The sequence below is a fragment of the Nicotiana tabacum genome, chromosome 11 (genome assembly GCF_000715075.1).
Source record: "Nicotiana tabacum cultivar K326 chromosome 11, ASM71507v2, whole genome shotgun sequence".
In the NCBI taxonomy this organism is placed as follows: Eukaryota; Viridiplantae; Streptophyta; class Magnoliopsida; order Solanales; family Solanaceae; genus Nicotiana; species Nicotiana tabacum.
In genome coordinates, this window is record NC_134090.1 from 45,165,104 (window position 1) to 45,180,739 (window position 15,636).

Consider the following 15,636-nt stretch of genomic DNA (forward strand, 5'->3'; position numbering starts at 1 on the left):
ATTCACCTAGTACTTCATCAACCAATCAACCTAACTCCCAGTCCTCCTATTTCATCTCCCGTTCCCACTTTTCCCATTCCACCACTTCCAATCAGAAAATTTGAAAGGATTACTCAAAGACCAACATACCTAAATGATTATGTATGCAATAGCATATTCCTCATTGACCTCAACTCCTCATGTTTCACTCAGTCAGCTAAACATACTGCTTTCTCTTTTGGAGGACTCACACTCAATAATCAGAATGTTCTGAAGAGTGTGTCCACCATTTCAGAACCAACAAGCTACCATGAAGCTTGTAAGGAAGCGGGTTGGAGAAAGGCAATGGAGGTAGAAATTGCAGCTCTAGAGTTGAATCATACTTCGAATATGGTGACCTTACCACCAGGAAAGAAGGCTTTACCATGCAAATAGGTTTACAAAGTTAAACATAAGTCAGATGGTACTATAGAAAGGCTGAAGGCAAGGTTAGTAGTGAGGGGGAGCATACAAAGAGAAGAAATTGACTATTTAGTAACTTTTTCTCCAGTGGTGAAAATGACCACAATTAGATGTCTCTTAACAATAGTTGTGAAGAAAGGCTGGCATGTGTCACAACTTGATGTGAACAATGCCTTTTTACATGGAGACTTGCAACAAGAAGTCTACATGAAATTTCCTGCTGGACTATCACCTCCTGATCCTACTAAGTATGTCTTTTGAGAAAGTCACTGTATGATTTAAAGCAAGCCTCTAGGAAGTGCAGTGGTATGCCAAGCTTGCTGGGGCATTAAGCTACAATGGCTATTCTAGTTTCCTCAATGACTATTCATTGTTCTACAAACAATCTGGGGCCTAGTTTCTATCATAGATGTCAATTTAATATCAGGCAGTGATATTGAGGAAACAATCAAATTACAACTTTTCTCAATACTAAATTCAAGGTTAAAAACTTAGGAGACATTCATTATTTCCTAGCGTTGGAAATTCTTCGAGAAAAACAGGGGTTCATTATTTTGAAGGAATTTAACTTTTCTGGCTCGGCAGTATCTTCATCACTTGATCCTTATTCCAAACTCGGTGCTGATGATGGGCCTCTTTATTCAGATCCCACTCTTTATCGATATTTGGTGGGCAAACTCAATTACCTCACAAATACTCGGCCTGACTTATCTTTTGTTGTGTTTTGTCTCAGCCAATTTATGCAAAGGCCATGCCTTTCTCATTTCACTGCTGGCCTGCGTGTTCTACGTTATCTGTCTGCAGATCCTTCACATGGTATTTTTCTATCTTCATACCCTTCATTCGATTTGGTAGCTTTTTGTGATTCCGACTAGGCAGCTTGCAAAGATTCTAGGAGGTCAGTTAATGGGTTCTTTATCATGCTTGGTGGAGCACCAATTTCCTCTAAATCAAGAAAGCAAGCATCAATATTTCTTTCATCTGCAGATCCAGAGTATAGGACTATGAGAAGAGTTACCGTAGAAATTACCTGGTTGGTACACCTTCTTGCAGATCTGTCTTCTCCACCTTTACTTCCTATTCCGGTTCAATTTGATAGCCAAGCAGCAATACACAACATCCGTAACCCTGTCTTTCACGAGCAAATAAAACATGTTGAGCTCGATTGTCACTTTGTCCGCCAATAGTATCTCTCCGGGCTAATAACCCTTTCTTTTGTCCCATCTCACTAGCAGCTCGCCGATCTTTTTACCAAACCTATACCAAGAGCTTCACATAATCTCATCTTGCACAAGTTGGGGGTCCATTCTCTCCCCTCCAACTTGAGGGGGGGTGTAGAGAAGAAGGAAAAAAGTTTTTGTTTTGAGCCTTCAATCGATGAGAGAAATAAAGGGAAAGAGAAGAAGGGAAAGAAGAGCTGAGTTTCACATAAGGATTAGGGATTTTCGGATCTATCTAGGTGAGTGTATAATTTGGTCTCTCAAAATAATGAGACACATGGCAGCATTATCTTGGCCCTCAGCTGGACTTAATCTTGGCCATTGATATGGCACACTATACTCAAGGAATGAGACGCCTGGAAAGCTATATACACGTGCCCACACACATGTATAATACATAGTGAAGGAATAAAAGTGGTTATTTGGTTATAGTATAGGGAATAAAATTATGACAAGTGTATAGGGAATATTCTTTAGTTTTTCATTTTACATTATTTATTTTCAGCACATACACTTGTATATATACAAAGTTTTAGATGATATACAATACACAGGGAAAATTCCTTCATCTTCCTTATTAAATCTTACAATCCCATGCTGCAAAACTAGTAGTAGTACCTATAGTTGATTTAACAACATTTTCCAGTCTCTCTCACGTTTTCAGTAACTGATTTAATCTTTTTCTATGACTTCATTAGTTATAGGTTAGAAAAACAATAGATAGTTTAATCTATGTAATGATATATTTATCTTTGGTTAGTGATAACGTTACAGTGTGAGCTATAATGTCAATGGATGCATGACAAAACGAGTTTTAACTTGTGGCATTCTTTGAAGCTATATATAGAAAGATCGAGTCGTACGGTAATTGAATATAAATAGTGCTTTTACTACTCCTCTTGGACTGTGCAATACAGACTTTTGGGTTTCCAATTTGCAGTATGGAATTGGTCCGAGAATAATAGCGAAAAGAAGGTTGTAGGTTATTACATACTTGGAAGCTAGCTAATTAAATACCCTCACCATAAGCTCGTATTTTACCCTGAATTAAGTAAAGGTTTACGGACGTATTTTAGGCAATTTGACACGACTGAAGATCAAATGTGGATACCAAAGAGGTAATTATTGGTCACGCTCAACTATGTCTTATAAAAAGAATTAAGCGGTCGTTGCAAATATAATCCAGTTTACAAGTCCGGAGTCGAATCCCACAGAGAATTAAGGCTTAGCTACAGTTGTTCAATATCACCAAGAAGACAAGCTTGAACAGTTCCTAACTTATAGATATTAAGATTTTTGTGTATAACTAATTAACTAACAAATTAAAATAGTAAATTAACAACTAAAAATACTAAGGGTTAGAGACAAGATTAAGGAGGTCTAGAGTTATGATTTCCCCTATTGTCGGAATCCTTCCCGCTATGTTTTCTATAAATTTGCCTAAGTATTCTCTACCGATCATGAGCGCTTTGACTGTCGTAACTCTCTCCCGAGTAATTACCATAATTTACTAGACATATTCTCCCGAATTACGCTAGTTGTCATTCGTTATCCCTAATCCCACTTTTAAATCCTTCGTATTAATCCCTCATATACGTTAGAAGTGATATTGTTCAACAACTACCTATATATGCACTCTCTCCCGAGTAATACACATTAAATAGGCACAGTCGATTGAGAACTCTTCAACCAACCACAATAATAACGTAGTTGAACAAATAGAGAAAATACTATAGCAAATCTATATTAACGTAATAGAAAATTCATCCTCCAACAGATTCCATCAAAATCCTAGATAACAAATTAGCTATTCATAATAGTATGCATAACTGCAATACTAGAATTCATAACCAATAATGAAAATAGGAAGAAGTAAGCGAAAAACTAGTAGAAGAATTCTCCGCCTTACTCCTAGTGTGTTCTTGCCTCCTTAAGTCGAATCCCCGATCTCCACGGCGGCTTCGTGCTCTTCCTAGGTCTAAAGTGTGTCAAAAGTATGTACTCCTCCTTAAAATAGTGATTTTACATGTATTTATACCAAGTAGGGTCGGGTCAGACGATAATACCTTCTCCCACGCGAAATAGGACTCTGGCTCTGTAAAATTTGCACAGGCGCGTCGCATGGGGAGACGCGCAACGCGGTGTGCTTGTGGGGAAGTTCAGAGAGTTGATTCTGATAGGCTGCAGGAAATTTACACAGCGCGCCGCGGTAGTGGGAATTTGCAAAAATGCAAAACATGAAAGTTGTAGCCCTTACAAATAGCTTCCAACGATATATTGTGGAGCCCAAACGAAGTTTTAAGCAAAAAGTTATGTGCATTTTACTAGACAATGTGGCGTATGCCCGCTTGATTCTTCGTTTCGCTCATAACTATCATCCTTTGATCCCCGAACACGATCCCGACTTAATTCCTTGGGCTTTTAGTCAGAAAATTATACTCCAAATCACTTGAATTGATTCCATAATATTTATATAGCTCGAAATCACTCCTACAAGGCATAAAATACACAATTAGTGCAAAACACTAGCGATTAAAGCTCAAACTCAATTAAAGTGCAGTACATTAGAGTGTAATAAGTGACTAAAATACGTAATTATAGCCTATCATCAATACCTCACACTTAAACCATTGCTCGTCCTCGAGCAATCAAACTACACTTTATATAGATACGACCTTTTTAAGTAATTTTCCTAACTCATCACACCAGGAATATTTAATATAGAATAAGCACAAAAGCGTAACATCTTCACCTTAAGAATTGACTCACAAGTACCACGCATTATTCACAACTTACTCACTTACTCTAACATATAGGTCACTGAAATTACCTTTCCTTCATGAATCAAGTGCCCTCACACAACAAAATAGAGTAGTTCCACACACAATAAAGTTTAAGAACGATTAAGAACTCAACATAGAAAAAATTCACTCACTCTCAAAAATAACATTCATATGCTACAAAAAAATGCACCATAGGCTTGCCCGTAGTGTATTACTCTACTAATCGAGCTCATTCAGTCTAGAATCCAGTAGGACTTTAATTGGTTGTAATGTAGGCTGCGGGACGGGTAGGATACATTTAGATATAAGAGTGACTACACCTCCCTAAGAACTTTAATACATACATTTTAATATTCAAGCCCATACTTATGTCAAATCAAAACTCCACTTTCACATCAATATATATTAATTCCATACTTCTTTAAGCACCATTATACCAAAAACCATCACTTATCAAGGAATATTTTTTGCAAAAATACAACTATTTTTTTCTTTCTTTTCTTTTTCTTTTCCAATTTAAGTGGCTCTTACTTTTTTAAAACAGTGCACCTTTCTCCTTATCTCATTAGTTCCACTCAAAAGCCAAACCAATCACCCAACACTTTAACTTTTAAAATGTTCATAACTATTCAAGTGCTCATGATAGGTTAGAATGTTCAAATAGATCGTTAATGAGGTAAGGCTTTTGAGTGGGTAAGGCGTGTAATGTGGTTTCCACATAAACAGGATTACAGGATCAAAGGGGTTAACTACGATACATAACAATTAGGCGGGTAAAATATATATATATGGCTCAACAAAGAAACACCTATATCACTTCCAAGACTGAACGAAACTACTATTTTACTTTGCAAACACACGGGACAAGTTTTAGACATCAAATGTAATGCACAGAATAACACACAAATCTCACACATACATGGCACACAACTCACTGAGGATTGGACTTATCAAGACACTCTAGTCAAATCAGTTAAGCAAAGTTAAGCTTATACAATTTAAGGTACTTTATACAAGAGTCAAAAACTGAGCCTAAGCGGTCACAACCAAAGTACTCACTATTCTCAAGGCATAACAAAGTCAAGAGATATTGCTTCAATTCAACACACAGCACAATGGCTCCTATTTCTAAAAAATAACTACATCCGGTTCAAACAAACCCTTGAAAAAGAACCGTGGCACAAAGAAAAACTAAGGGGTAATTGCTACACTACCTAACAAAAGAAAATCTTTTTGTCTTTTTTCTTTCGACTTAAATCCCTCAAGAAAATTGTCTAATAGATCCATCATCAGGAAAAGTCTAACCTTTTTTAAAAAAAAAAAGCATTATTTAATTAAACTAACACAGCTAAAGTAGCATAGAAAGTCACCCAGACAATCTCCTCACCCCACACTTAAAATTGTGCATTGTCCCCAATGCACACCATAACTAATAAGAGAGTAAAAGAAACACCCTGTTAGGCCAAAGGCCGAAGCACTAGCAGTTCATGGGGTACTCAGACTTCTCCCAGGTCTGGTCCTTCGTGCGGATACCTCACACTTAGTTCCAACCATCTGATTTGTTGTTGCATCCTTCCAATAGCTTTGCTTTCCATGCTCCTAGAAAATTAAAAATCGACACTATAACAATAATACAATTAAAAAAATAATAAAAAATAAAAGAAAGTAGTAAAGCTGAGTTGCCTCCCAACAAGCGATTGATTTAACATCGCGGCATGACGTGAATCACTTTCTACCTCCACTTCGAACTTATGAATTGGACCCCAAGTTTTGATTCTACTCTATGATCATGCTCATGGGGTGATACAAATTATTGCGAGCCAAAAATTAAATGATACTTTATGAACTTTTTGGCTTTCAACCGAGGAATGTCACTTTGCTTAGACGGCCTTGAAAATTTCAAAATATAGGGCTCATCTACCTCTTCCTTTGACTCTTGCATTGGCTCATACATATCAATTTCCATTTCACTATCTGAACATAATGTAGAGAAGTATTGGGAATGTGGTCCAACGCGCTCAAATACATGAACTTCAAGATTTTTAACCTCATCAACACCAATCACACTAGAGTCAACAAAATTTGTATCTTCAACATCCCTGGTTGACTCTAGTATTACTTCTTCAACATCGGCATCCTCGAATTCTAGTTGGTTAGAGTGTTGGGGTTCTACTTTGGACCCCTCCATTGGCACCTCAATTTCCATCTCTAATGCACACTGCTCATGGCTACTATCCATAATATTGGCATATTGAGCATTAAAAGCTTCAACTAGTTGACTCACTTGAGCCTCCAAATTGCGAATAGTTGCATCTTGCCTTTGTACTCGCAGTTGTATCTCATCATATTGTTCCACAAGGTACTTTAGCATATCTTCGATCTTTTTCAGGTCATCGGAATGTTCTTTGTTCCTATTAACTTCACAAGAAAAAGAAGAACCGTCAAAGTAAGGGGTTGGGGGAAAATAAGAAATATAAGCACAACCATGAAAGTGACCATCTTGACCACCACACATATCAGACACATTCTAAACATAAGATTGAGTTGGTGCACATAACTCGCTCTCGGGAATATTTTGATAATTTTGCCCTGGGTGATTTCCTCCACTAAATGCATAATGAGGATCAAAAGTAGAATTACCAAGATCAAAACTCTCATAATACCAAGATACCCTGTCTTTCAAGTCAAAAATAAAAAATAAACAAAAAAAAATAATCAAATACAAGAAAACAAAAATAAAAGTTCAAACTTGCAACCTAGCAATATGTACGCATACAACTACACTGTTAGTTCCCCGGCAACGGTGCCAAAATTTGATCACGCCTAACTATGCCTTATAAAAAGGACTAAGCGGTCGTTGCAAATATAATCTGGTTTACATGTTCGGAGTCGAATCCCATAGAGAACTAAGGCTTAGCTACAGCTGTTTAATATCACCAAGAAGACAAGCATGAACCATTCCTAACTTATAGATATTAAGATTTTTTGTATTTAACTAATTAACTAACAAATTAAAATAGTAAATTAATAACTAAAGATACTAAGGGTTAGAGATAAGATTAAGGAGGTCTAGAGTTATGATTTTCCCTATTGTTGAAATCCTTCCCGCTACGTTTTTTATAAATTTGCCTAAGTATTCTCTACCGATAATGAGCGCTCTGACTATCGTAACTCTCTCCCGAGTAATTACCATAATTTACAAGACATATTCTCCCGAATTACGCTAGTTGTCATTAAGTATGGCTCACTCGGATCGCACCCAAGGTTTTTGTCACGACCCTAAACTAGGACTCGGTCGTGATGGTGCCTCTCGTGAGGACAAGGCCAGCCGACACTTACCCATTCAGTTTTAAGAAGTTAACAATGAGAATTTAAGTCTATAACATGATTAATAATCCAACATTTAAGTAGTCAACAGTACGAATATGCGGTAAAATAACCCAACACATCCCGATACCGGGGTGTCATTAGTCATGAGCATCTAAAAATCCGGAATACTCAGAAAAAAGTCTATAGAATTTAACACAAAAACTAAAACAAGGATAAATAAGATAGGGAAGAAGCTCTGGGGTGCGAACGCCGGCAGCTACCTAGAGAATCTTCGGATTCGCCTAAGCTGGAAAGATCAATACTCGGGAGCAGGACCAGATACGCCTGAATCTGCACACAGGATGCAGGGAGTAAAGTGAGTACTCTAACTCAGTGAGTAATAATCATAAATAAATACTGAAAGCATGAAATCACGTAAGGCACATTATAGGCTATAATAAAGCAGTAAAACAGGTAAGAACAATGGTTCCGCAAAGATATGTAAAATCGTATAAGTTCAGTTTAAACTTCAAGAAATGTGTATTCAATAATTAAACAGGTAAATGACAGACAAATAAGACAGATAAGCACATAAAGGATTGCCCCTCGGGCACAATGTCAACAATACCAGCCCCTCGGGCTATATCTCACATCACAATAGGTACTCGCGCTCACTGGGGGTGTGCAGACTCCTAGAGAGGCCCCTTACAGCCCAAGCGCAACATCAAGCTATCTCGTGGCATCATCACTAGGCCCTCGGCCTCATATCAACAAGACATCTCATGGCGTATAAATCTCAGGCCCTCGGCCTCATAATCATAGTCAATGTTTCTTCACAACATAGGCCCTCGGCCTTACTCAGTCAAAATCCTCACAAGCCACTCGGGCAATAGTAAAACATGATTTCTCAGCCCAATTATCATTTAAAAGATCATTTAAGTGTTAAAACATAGTAAACATAGCTGAGTATGAAAACATTGAAATATAACATGACTGAGTTCAAGTATAAAGTCAAAACAATGAGGAAATATCAATAAAAGCCCCTGAAGGGTTCAAATAGTTGGCACGAGGCCCAAATAATGATGACAGCAAGTAGATTTCAGTCAAATACGCGGTAAAATAATCATTCGGGACGGACTAAGTCACAATCCCCAACAGTGCACGACCTCACGCTCGTAAACAAGTGTGTGTTTCACCTCAATATAGCACAGCTATGTGCAATCCGGGGTTTTATACCCTCAGAACATCATTTACAATCATTACTCACCTCAATCCGGTCAAATCTCTAGCTCGCGACATCTTTGCCCCTCGAATCGGCCTCCACTCGTGTCAAATTTATCCAAAATTAGAATCAGGGTGTCAAAATATGCTAAGGGAACGAAGCCCAAGCGAAAATAATCAATTTACAAATTACCCCTCGATAAAATGCACATCAATAGGTTCATTATCTCCCCACGAGTTCATACATACCAAAAGCATCAAAATCCATCCACAAATGACCCCTCAAATTCCAAATTTTTGGTCTCTAATTTCAAGCCCTAGTTCTTCAATTTTAGGCTTAGATTCCATGAGTTATTAGGTAGATTTAACATTAGAATCGAGTTTTAGGTCCATGAATCTTACCTCCAAGTGATTCCCCTTGAATCCCTCTTCAATCCTCTTCAAAAAGCTCCAAAAACGCTCAACAATGGAAGAAATAAACCCCAAAATCGCGGACAAGACGACTATTTAAACTTTCTGCCCAGGCCTAAAATCCTTCTTCGCGAACCCGGTCAAAGCCTCGCGTTCGCGAAGCACAAAATAACTTTGACCAATATTCCTCTTTCGCGATCGCGACCTTACCATCGCAAACATGATGCTTTACTCAGACCACCCTTCACGGTCGCGTTACCCCTCTCGCGGATGCGATGAATAATATACCTCAAACCCAGCTGACCACTTTTCCTCTACGCGAACGCGATCCACCAGACGCAAACGCGATGACCAAACGCCCAGCCCTTCAGAACGCGTAGCCTTCCTCGCTAATGCGAAGGCTTAAATCCCAGCTTCATCAACTAACCCTTCGCGAACGCGAGGACCCACTCGCGAACGCAAAGGTCATTTCTCTGCAACACTGACCTGCAACTTTCTGCAATTCCAAACTTCATGGAATGGTCCGATTGACCACCCGAAACACCTGAGGCCTCCAGGACCTCAACCAAACATGCCAACATATCCCAAAACCTTATTCAAACTTGTACCAATCTTCAAAATACCTCAAACAACACCGAATCAACCAAAACACATCAGATTTAAGCCTAAGTTTTCAAAATCTTCTGAATTCCGCTTTTGATCAAAAACCCAACCAAACCATTTCCGAATGACCTGAAATTTTGCACAGACATCCCAAATGACACAACGGAACTACTGCAACTCTCGGAATTCCATTCCGACCCCTATATCAAAATCTCACCTACCAATCGAAAATCGCCAAAATAACAACGTCGCCAATTCAAGACTAAATCTACCTCGAACCTCCAAAACTCATTCGGATCACGCTCCTAAGTCCCGAATCACCTCCCGAAGCTAACCAAATCATCGAAACTCACATCTGAGCCCTCTAACACATAAGTCAACATCCAGTTGACTTTTCTAACTTAAGCTTCCTCAAAATAGACTAAGTGTCTCAAACCTTATCAAATCCTTTCTGAACCCGAGCCAACCAATCCGATCACACATTGAACCGATAAACAAAGCAATAAGAAGCAGAAATGGGGGAAATGGAGCGGTAACTCATGAAACGATCGACCGGGTTGTTACATCTTCCCCCTCTTAAACAAATGTTCGTCCTTGAACGAGTCAAGAAACATATCTGAAGCCTCAAACAGGTGAGGATATCTGCTCCGCATATCCCGCTTGGTCTCCCAGGTAGCATCATCTATGGGCTGACCTCTCCACTGCGTTTTCACTGAAGCTATATCCTTTGATCTCAACTTTCGAACCTGATCCTCCAAAATAGTTGTTGGCTCCACATCATAAGTCAAATCACCATCAAACTGCACCGTGCTAAATTCTAGAACATAAGACAGATCCCCAATATATTTTCGGAGCATAAAAACATGAAATACCGGATGCACACTCGACAAGCTGGGTGGCAAAGCAAGCTCATAATCCACCTCCCCAATCCTCCGAAGCACCTCAAAAGTCCCAATGAACCGCAGACTCAATTTTCCTTTCTTCCCAAATCTCATAACACCCTTCATAGGCGAAACCTTCAACAGAACCTTCTCACCAACCATGTAGGACATATCTCGAACCTTCCTGTCAGCATAAATCTTTTGTCTCGACTGCGCAGTACGAAGCCTCTCCTGAATTACCTTCACCTTCTCTAAAGCATCCTGCACCAAGTCTGTCCCCAATAGCCTAGCCTCACCTGGCTCAAACCAACCAACTGGAGATCTACACCGCCTCCCATACAAAGCCTCATATGGAGCCATCTGAATACTCGACTGGTAGCTATTGTTATAAGCAAACTCTATAAGCGGTAGAAACTGATCCCATGACCCTCCAAAATCAATGACACAAGCACGCAACATGTCCTCCAATATCTGAATAATGCGCTCGGACTGTCTATCCATTTGAGGGTGAAAAGTTGTGCTCAACTCAACCTGAGTGCCCAACTCTCACTGCACAGACCTTCAAAACTGCGAAGTAAATTGAGTGCCCCTATCTGAAATGATAGAAACTGGGACACCATGCAACTGAACAATCTCCCGGATATAGATCTCTACCAACCGCTCTGAAGAATAGGTAGTACACACAGGAATGAAGTGCGCGTACTTGGTCAGCCAATCCACAATCACCCAAATAGCATCGAACTTCTTCAAAGTCCATGGAAGTCCAACCACAAAGTCCATGGTGATCTGTTCCCACTTCCACTCTGGAATATCCATCCACTGAAGCAAGCCACCTAGTCTCTAATGATCATATTTCACCTGCTAACAATTGAGACACCGAGATCCCACAATGTCTTTCTTCATTCTCCTCCACCAATAATGCTGCCTCAAATCCTAATACATCTTCGCGGCACCCAGATGAATGGAATGCCGTGAGCTATGGGCCTCCTCCAGAATCAACTTGCAAAGCCCATCCACATTGGGCACACAAATTCAGCCCTACATTCTCAACACCCCATCATCACCAATGGTAACATCTCTAGCATCATCATGCTGAACTTTGTCCTTAAGGACAAGCAAATGCGGAATATCATACTGGCGCTCTCTGATGCGATCATATAAGGAAGACCGAGAAACCACACAAGCCAATACCCGACTGGGCTCCATAATATCTAACCTCACGAACTGATTGGTCAAGGCCTGAACATCAACTGCAAGAGGTCTCTTCCCAACTGGAATATATGCCAAACTCCTCAAACTCACCGTCTTTCGGCTTAAAGCATTGGCCACCACATTGATCTTCCCCGGATGGTACAATATAGTGATATCATAATCCTTTAGCAACTCCAACCATCTCCGCTGCCTCAAATTAAGATCCTTCTACTTGAACAAGTGTTGGAGGCTACAATGATCAGTAAACACCTCACAAGACACACCATACAAGTAGTGCCTCCAAATCTTCGACGCATGAACTATGGCAGCCAACTCCAAATCATGAACGGGGTAGTTCTTCTCATGAGGCTTCAACTGACGAGAAGCATAAGCGATAACTCTACCCTCCTGCATCAATACACAACCAATACCAACTCTCGAATCATCACAATACACGGTATATGAACCTGAAGTTGATGGCAAAACTAACACTGAAGCCATGGTCAAGGTTATCTTGAGCTTCTAAAAGATCTCCTCACACTCATCCGACCATACAAATGAAGCACCCTTCTGAGTCAACTTGGTCAAGGGCGATGCGATGGACGAAAATCCCTAAACAAACCGACGATAATAACCCGCCAAACCAAGAAAGCTGCGAATCTCTGTGGCTGAGGACGGTCTAGGCCAACTCTGAACCACCGCTATCTTCTTCGGATCAACCTGAATACCCTCGTTGGACACCACGTGCCCTAAGAAAGCCATTGAATTGAGCCAAAACTCACACTTGGAGAATTTCGCATAAAGTTTCTCCTCCCTCAATCTCTGCAACACAACTCGCACATGCTCTACGTGCTCCTCCTGACTACGGGAATACACCAGAATATCATCAATGAAGACTATGACAAATGAGTTGAGATAAGGCCGGAACACGCTATTCATCAAATGCATGAATGCTGCTGGAGCATTGGTCAGCCCAAAAGACATCAACAAGAACTCATAATGACCATATCGGGTCCTGAAAGCTGTCTTAAGAATAATCGAGTCCCTAATCTTCAACTGGTGATAACCGGAATAGAGATCAATCTTGGAGAACACTCTCGCTCCCTGAAGCTGGTTGAATAAATCATCAATGCGAGGTAAAGGATACTTGTTCTTAACTATTACCTTGTTCAATTGCCTATAATCAATGCACATCTTCATTGTGCCATCCTTCTTCTTCACAAATAAAACCGACGCACCTCAAGGTGACACACTAGGCCGAATAAACCCCTTTTTAAGGAGTTTTTGAAGCTGCTCCTTTAACTCCTTCAACTCCGCTGGTGCCATGCGATACGGCAAAATAGAAATGGGTTGAGTGTCCGGCACCAAGTCAAGACCAAAATTAATATCCCTATCCGGTGGCATGTCGAGTAGGTCTGCAGGAAACACATCGGGAAAATCCTCACAACTGGAACAGAATCAATACTGGGAGTCTCAGCACTGACATCCCTCACAAAGGCTAGATACGAAAGACAACCTTTCCCAACCATACATTGGGCCTTCAAGAATGAGATCACTCTACTGGGAAAATAATCAGTCACACCTCACCACTCAATCCGTGGCACACCTGGTATAGCCAATGTGACTGTCTCGGCATAACAATCCAGAATAGCACGACACGGAGATAGCCAATCCATGCCCAAAATGACATCGAAATCTACCATACACAATAATAAAAGATCCACTCGGGTCTTCAGACCCCCAATAGTCACCACACACAATCGGTACACACGGTTTACAACAATAGTATCGCCCAAACGGGGTAGATACATGAACAGGTAAAGCAAGAGACTCACAGGGCGTACCCAAATAATGAGCAAAGTATGATGACACATAAGAAAAGGTAGAACCGGGATCAAATAATATAGAGGCATTTATATAGCAGACTGAAACAATACCTGTAATGACAGTATCGGAAGCAATAGCATCGGGTCTGCTTGGAAGTGCATAGAAATGGGCCTGACCGCCACCTGATCGACCTCCCCCTCTAGGGCGACCTCTAGCTAACTGACCTCCACCCCTAACTGGCTGGGCGGGTGATGGTGAAGTAACTGGCGCTGAAGCCGATGGCTGACTCCTCTGCTAAGATGAACCCGCAAGATGATGAGGGCACTGCCTCCACATATGGCCCATCTCTCCACACTCATAACAACTTTCAGGTGCTGGAGAGGGGGACTGAAGGGAACCTCTAGCATCAGAATGACTAGCAGATGCACTCGGCATAGAAGAGCACTGAACTGATGGAGCACGGGACGAACTCTGAGCTGGAAGGGCACTAAGTGATGACTGGACTTGATGAGAACTGTGAGAACCATGACCCGATGACGCCCCACGATAACCTGGGCTAGCTGGTTGAGCGTTCCTGAATGGACGGCCTCTGCCGTGCTGAAACTGACCTCTCGAAGGAGTACCACTATACCTACCAGATCCTCAAGGCCTCTTGGCCTCCCTCTCCTCTCACTACTGGCAACGAACAGACTCAATCTCGCGGGCGATATCCACAACCTTCTCGAAATTAGCACCAGTCACCCTCTCCCTAGTTATAAGAATACGAAGCTAATAAGTGAGGCCATCAACAAACCTCCTAATCCTCTCTCTATCTGTCAGAACTAACCAAATGGCATAACGAGCTAACTCGGAGAACCTCAACTCATACTACGACATGGTCATCTCTCCCTGACGCAACCACTCAAACTACCTGCGCAGCTCCTCTCTACGAGACTGCGGTACATACTTCTCCAAAAAGATAACGGAGAACTACTACCAGGTAAGGGGTGCTGCACCAACAGGCCTACGCCTCTCAAAATTCTCCCACCAAGTGAAGGCAGTTCCAGAAAACTGATAAGTATTGAAAGCGACACCGCTGGTCTCCAAAATACTCGTTGTACGAAGCATCCTCTGACACTTATCCAAGAAACCCTGGGCATCCTCGCCCTCTGCACCGTTGAAAGTCGGAGGCTGAAGTCTACCAAACCTCTCCAACCTATGATTCTCGTCCTCTGGCATGGCAGGGACTACATAGTCCTGAGCAGCTGCAACCGGTTAGGCTAGATGTGCCCCCAATGTCTGAAGTCCCTGTACGACCTGCTCAGGTGTGCGAGCGGCGGGAGTCTGAGTGTCTCCCCCGGCCTGAGAAATAGTTGCGGCTATAGTAACTGAAACCGCCTGAGCTAGGCTAGTGCATATTGATAGAATCTAAGCCAAGGCCTCCTGAAGACCCGGAAACACAATGGGCACAACTGGTGCTTCAGTTGGTGCTACTGGAGCCTCCATAACTGGGACTTGATCCTGAACTGGGGTGGCTAGTGGATCTGTAGGTGCTGCCCTAGCTGTTGTGCGGGCCACACCCCTTCCCCTACCGTGACCACGACCGCGTCCTTGGCCTCTAGTGGCCACAGCTGGTGGTACTGGTGGTCGTCCATCCTGACCGGTAGCACATGCCCTCACCATATGTAAGAGAATAGAATAGCAGAAGTTTAGTACTCGGATCAACAGATACGCACGACAAGAATTTCAAGAATATGAAGTTTTTCCTAA

General features: G+C 41.3%; 1 long non-coding RNA gene across 1 annotated transcript; it reads right to left on the minus strand.

Moving 5' to 3' along the window:
* Positions 1-853: 853 nt before the first annotated feature.
* Positions 854-1,838, minus strand: LOC142166516 (uncharacterized). Its single transcript, XR_012696922.1, has 2 exons — positions 1,472-1,838; positions 854-1,386 (listed from the first exon to the last, which is right to left on the minus strand). It is a non-coding gene; the product is annotated as an uncharacterized LOC142166516 (long non-coding RNA).
* Between the last annotated feature and the right edge of the window lie 13,798 nt (positions 1,839-15,636).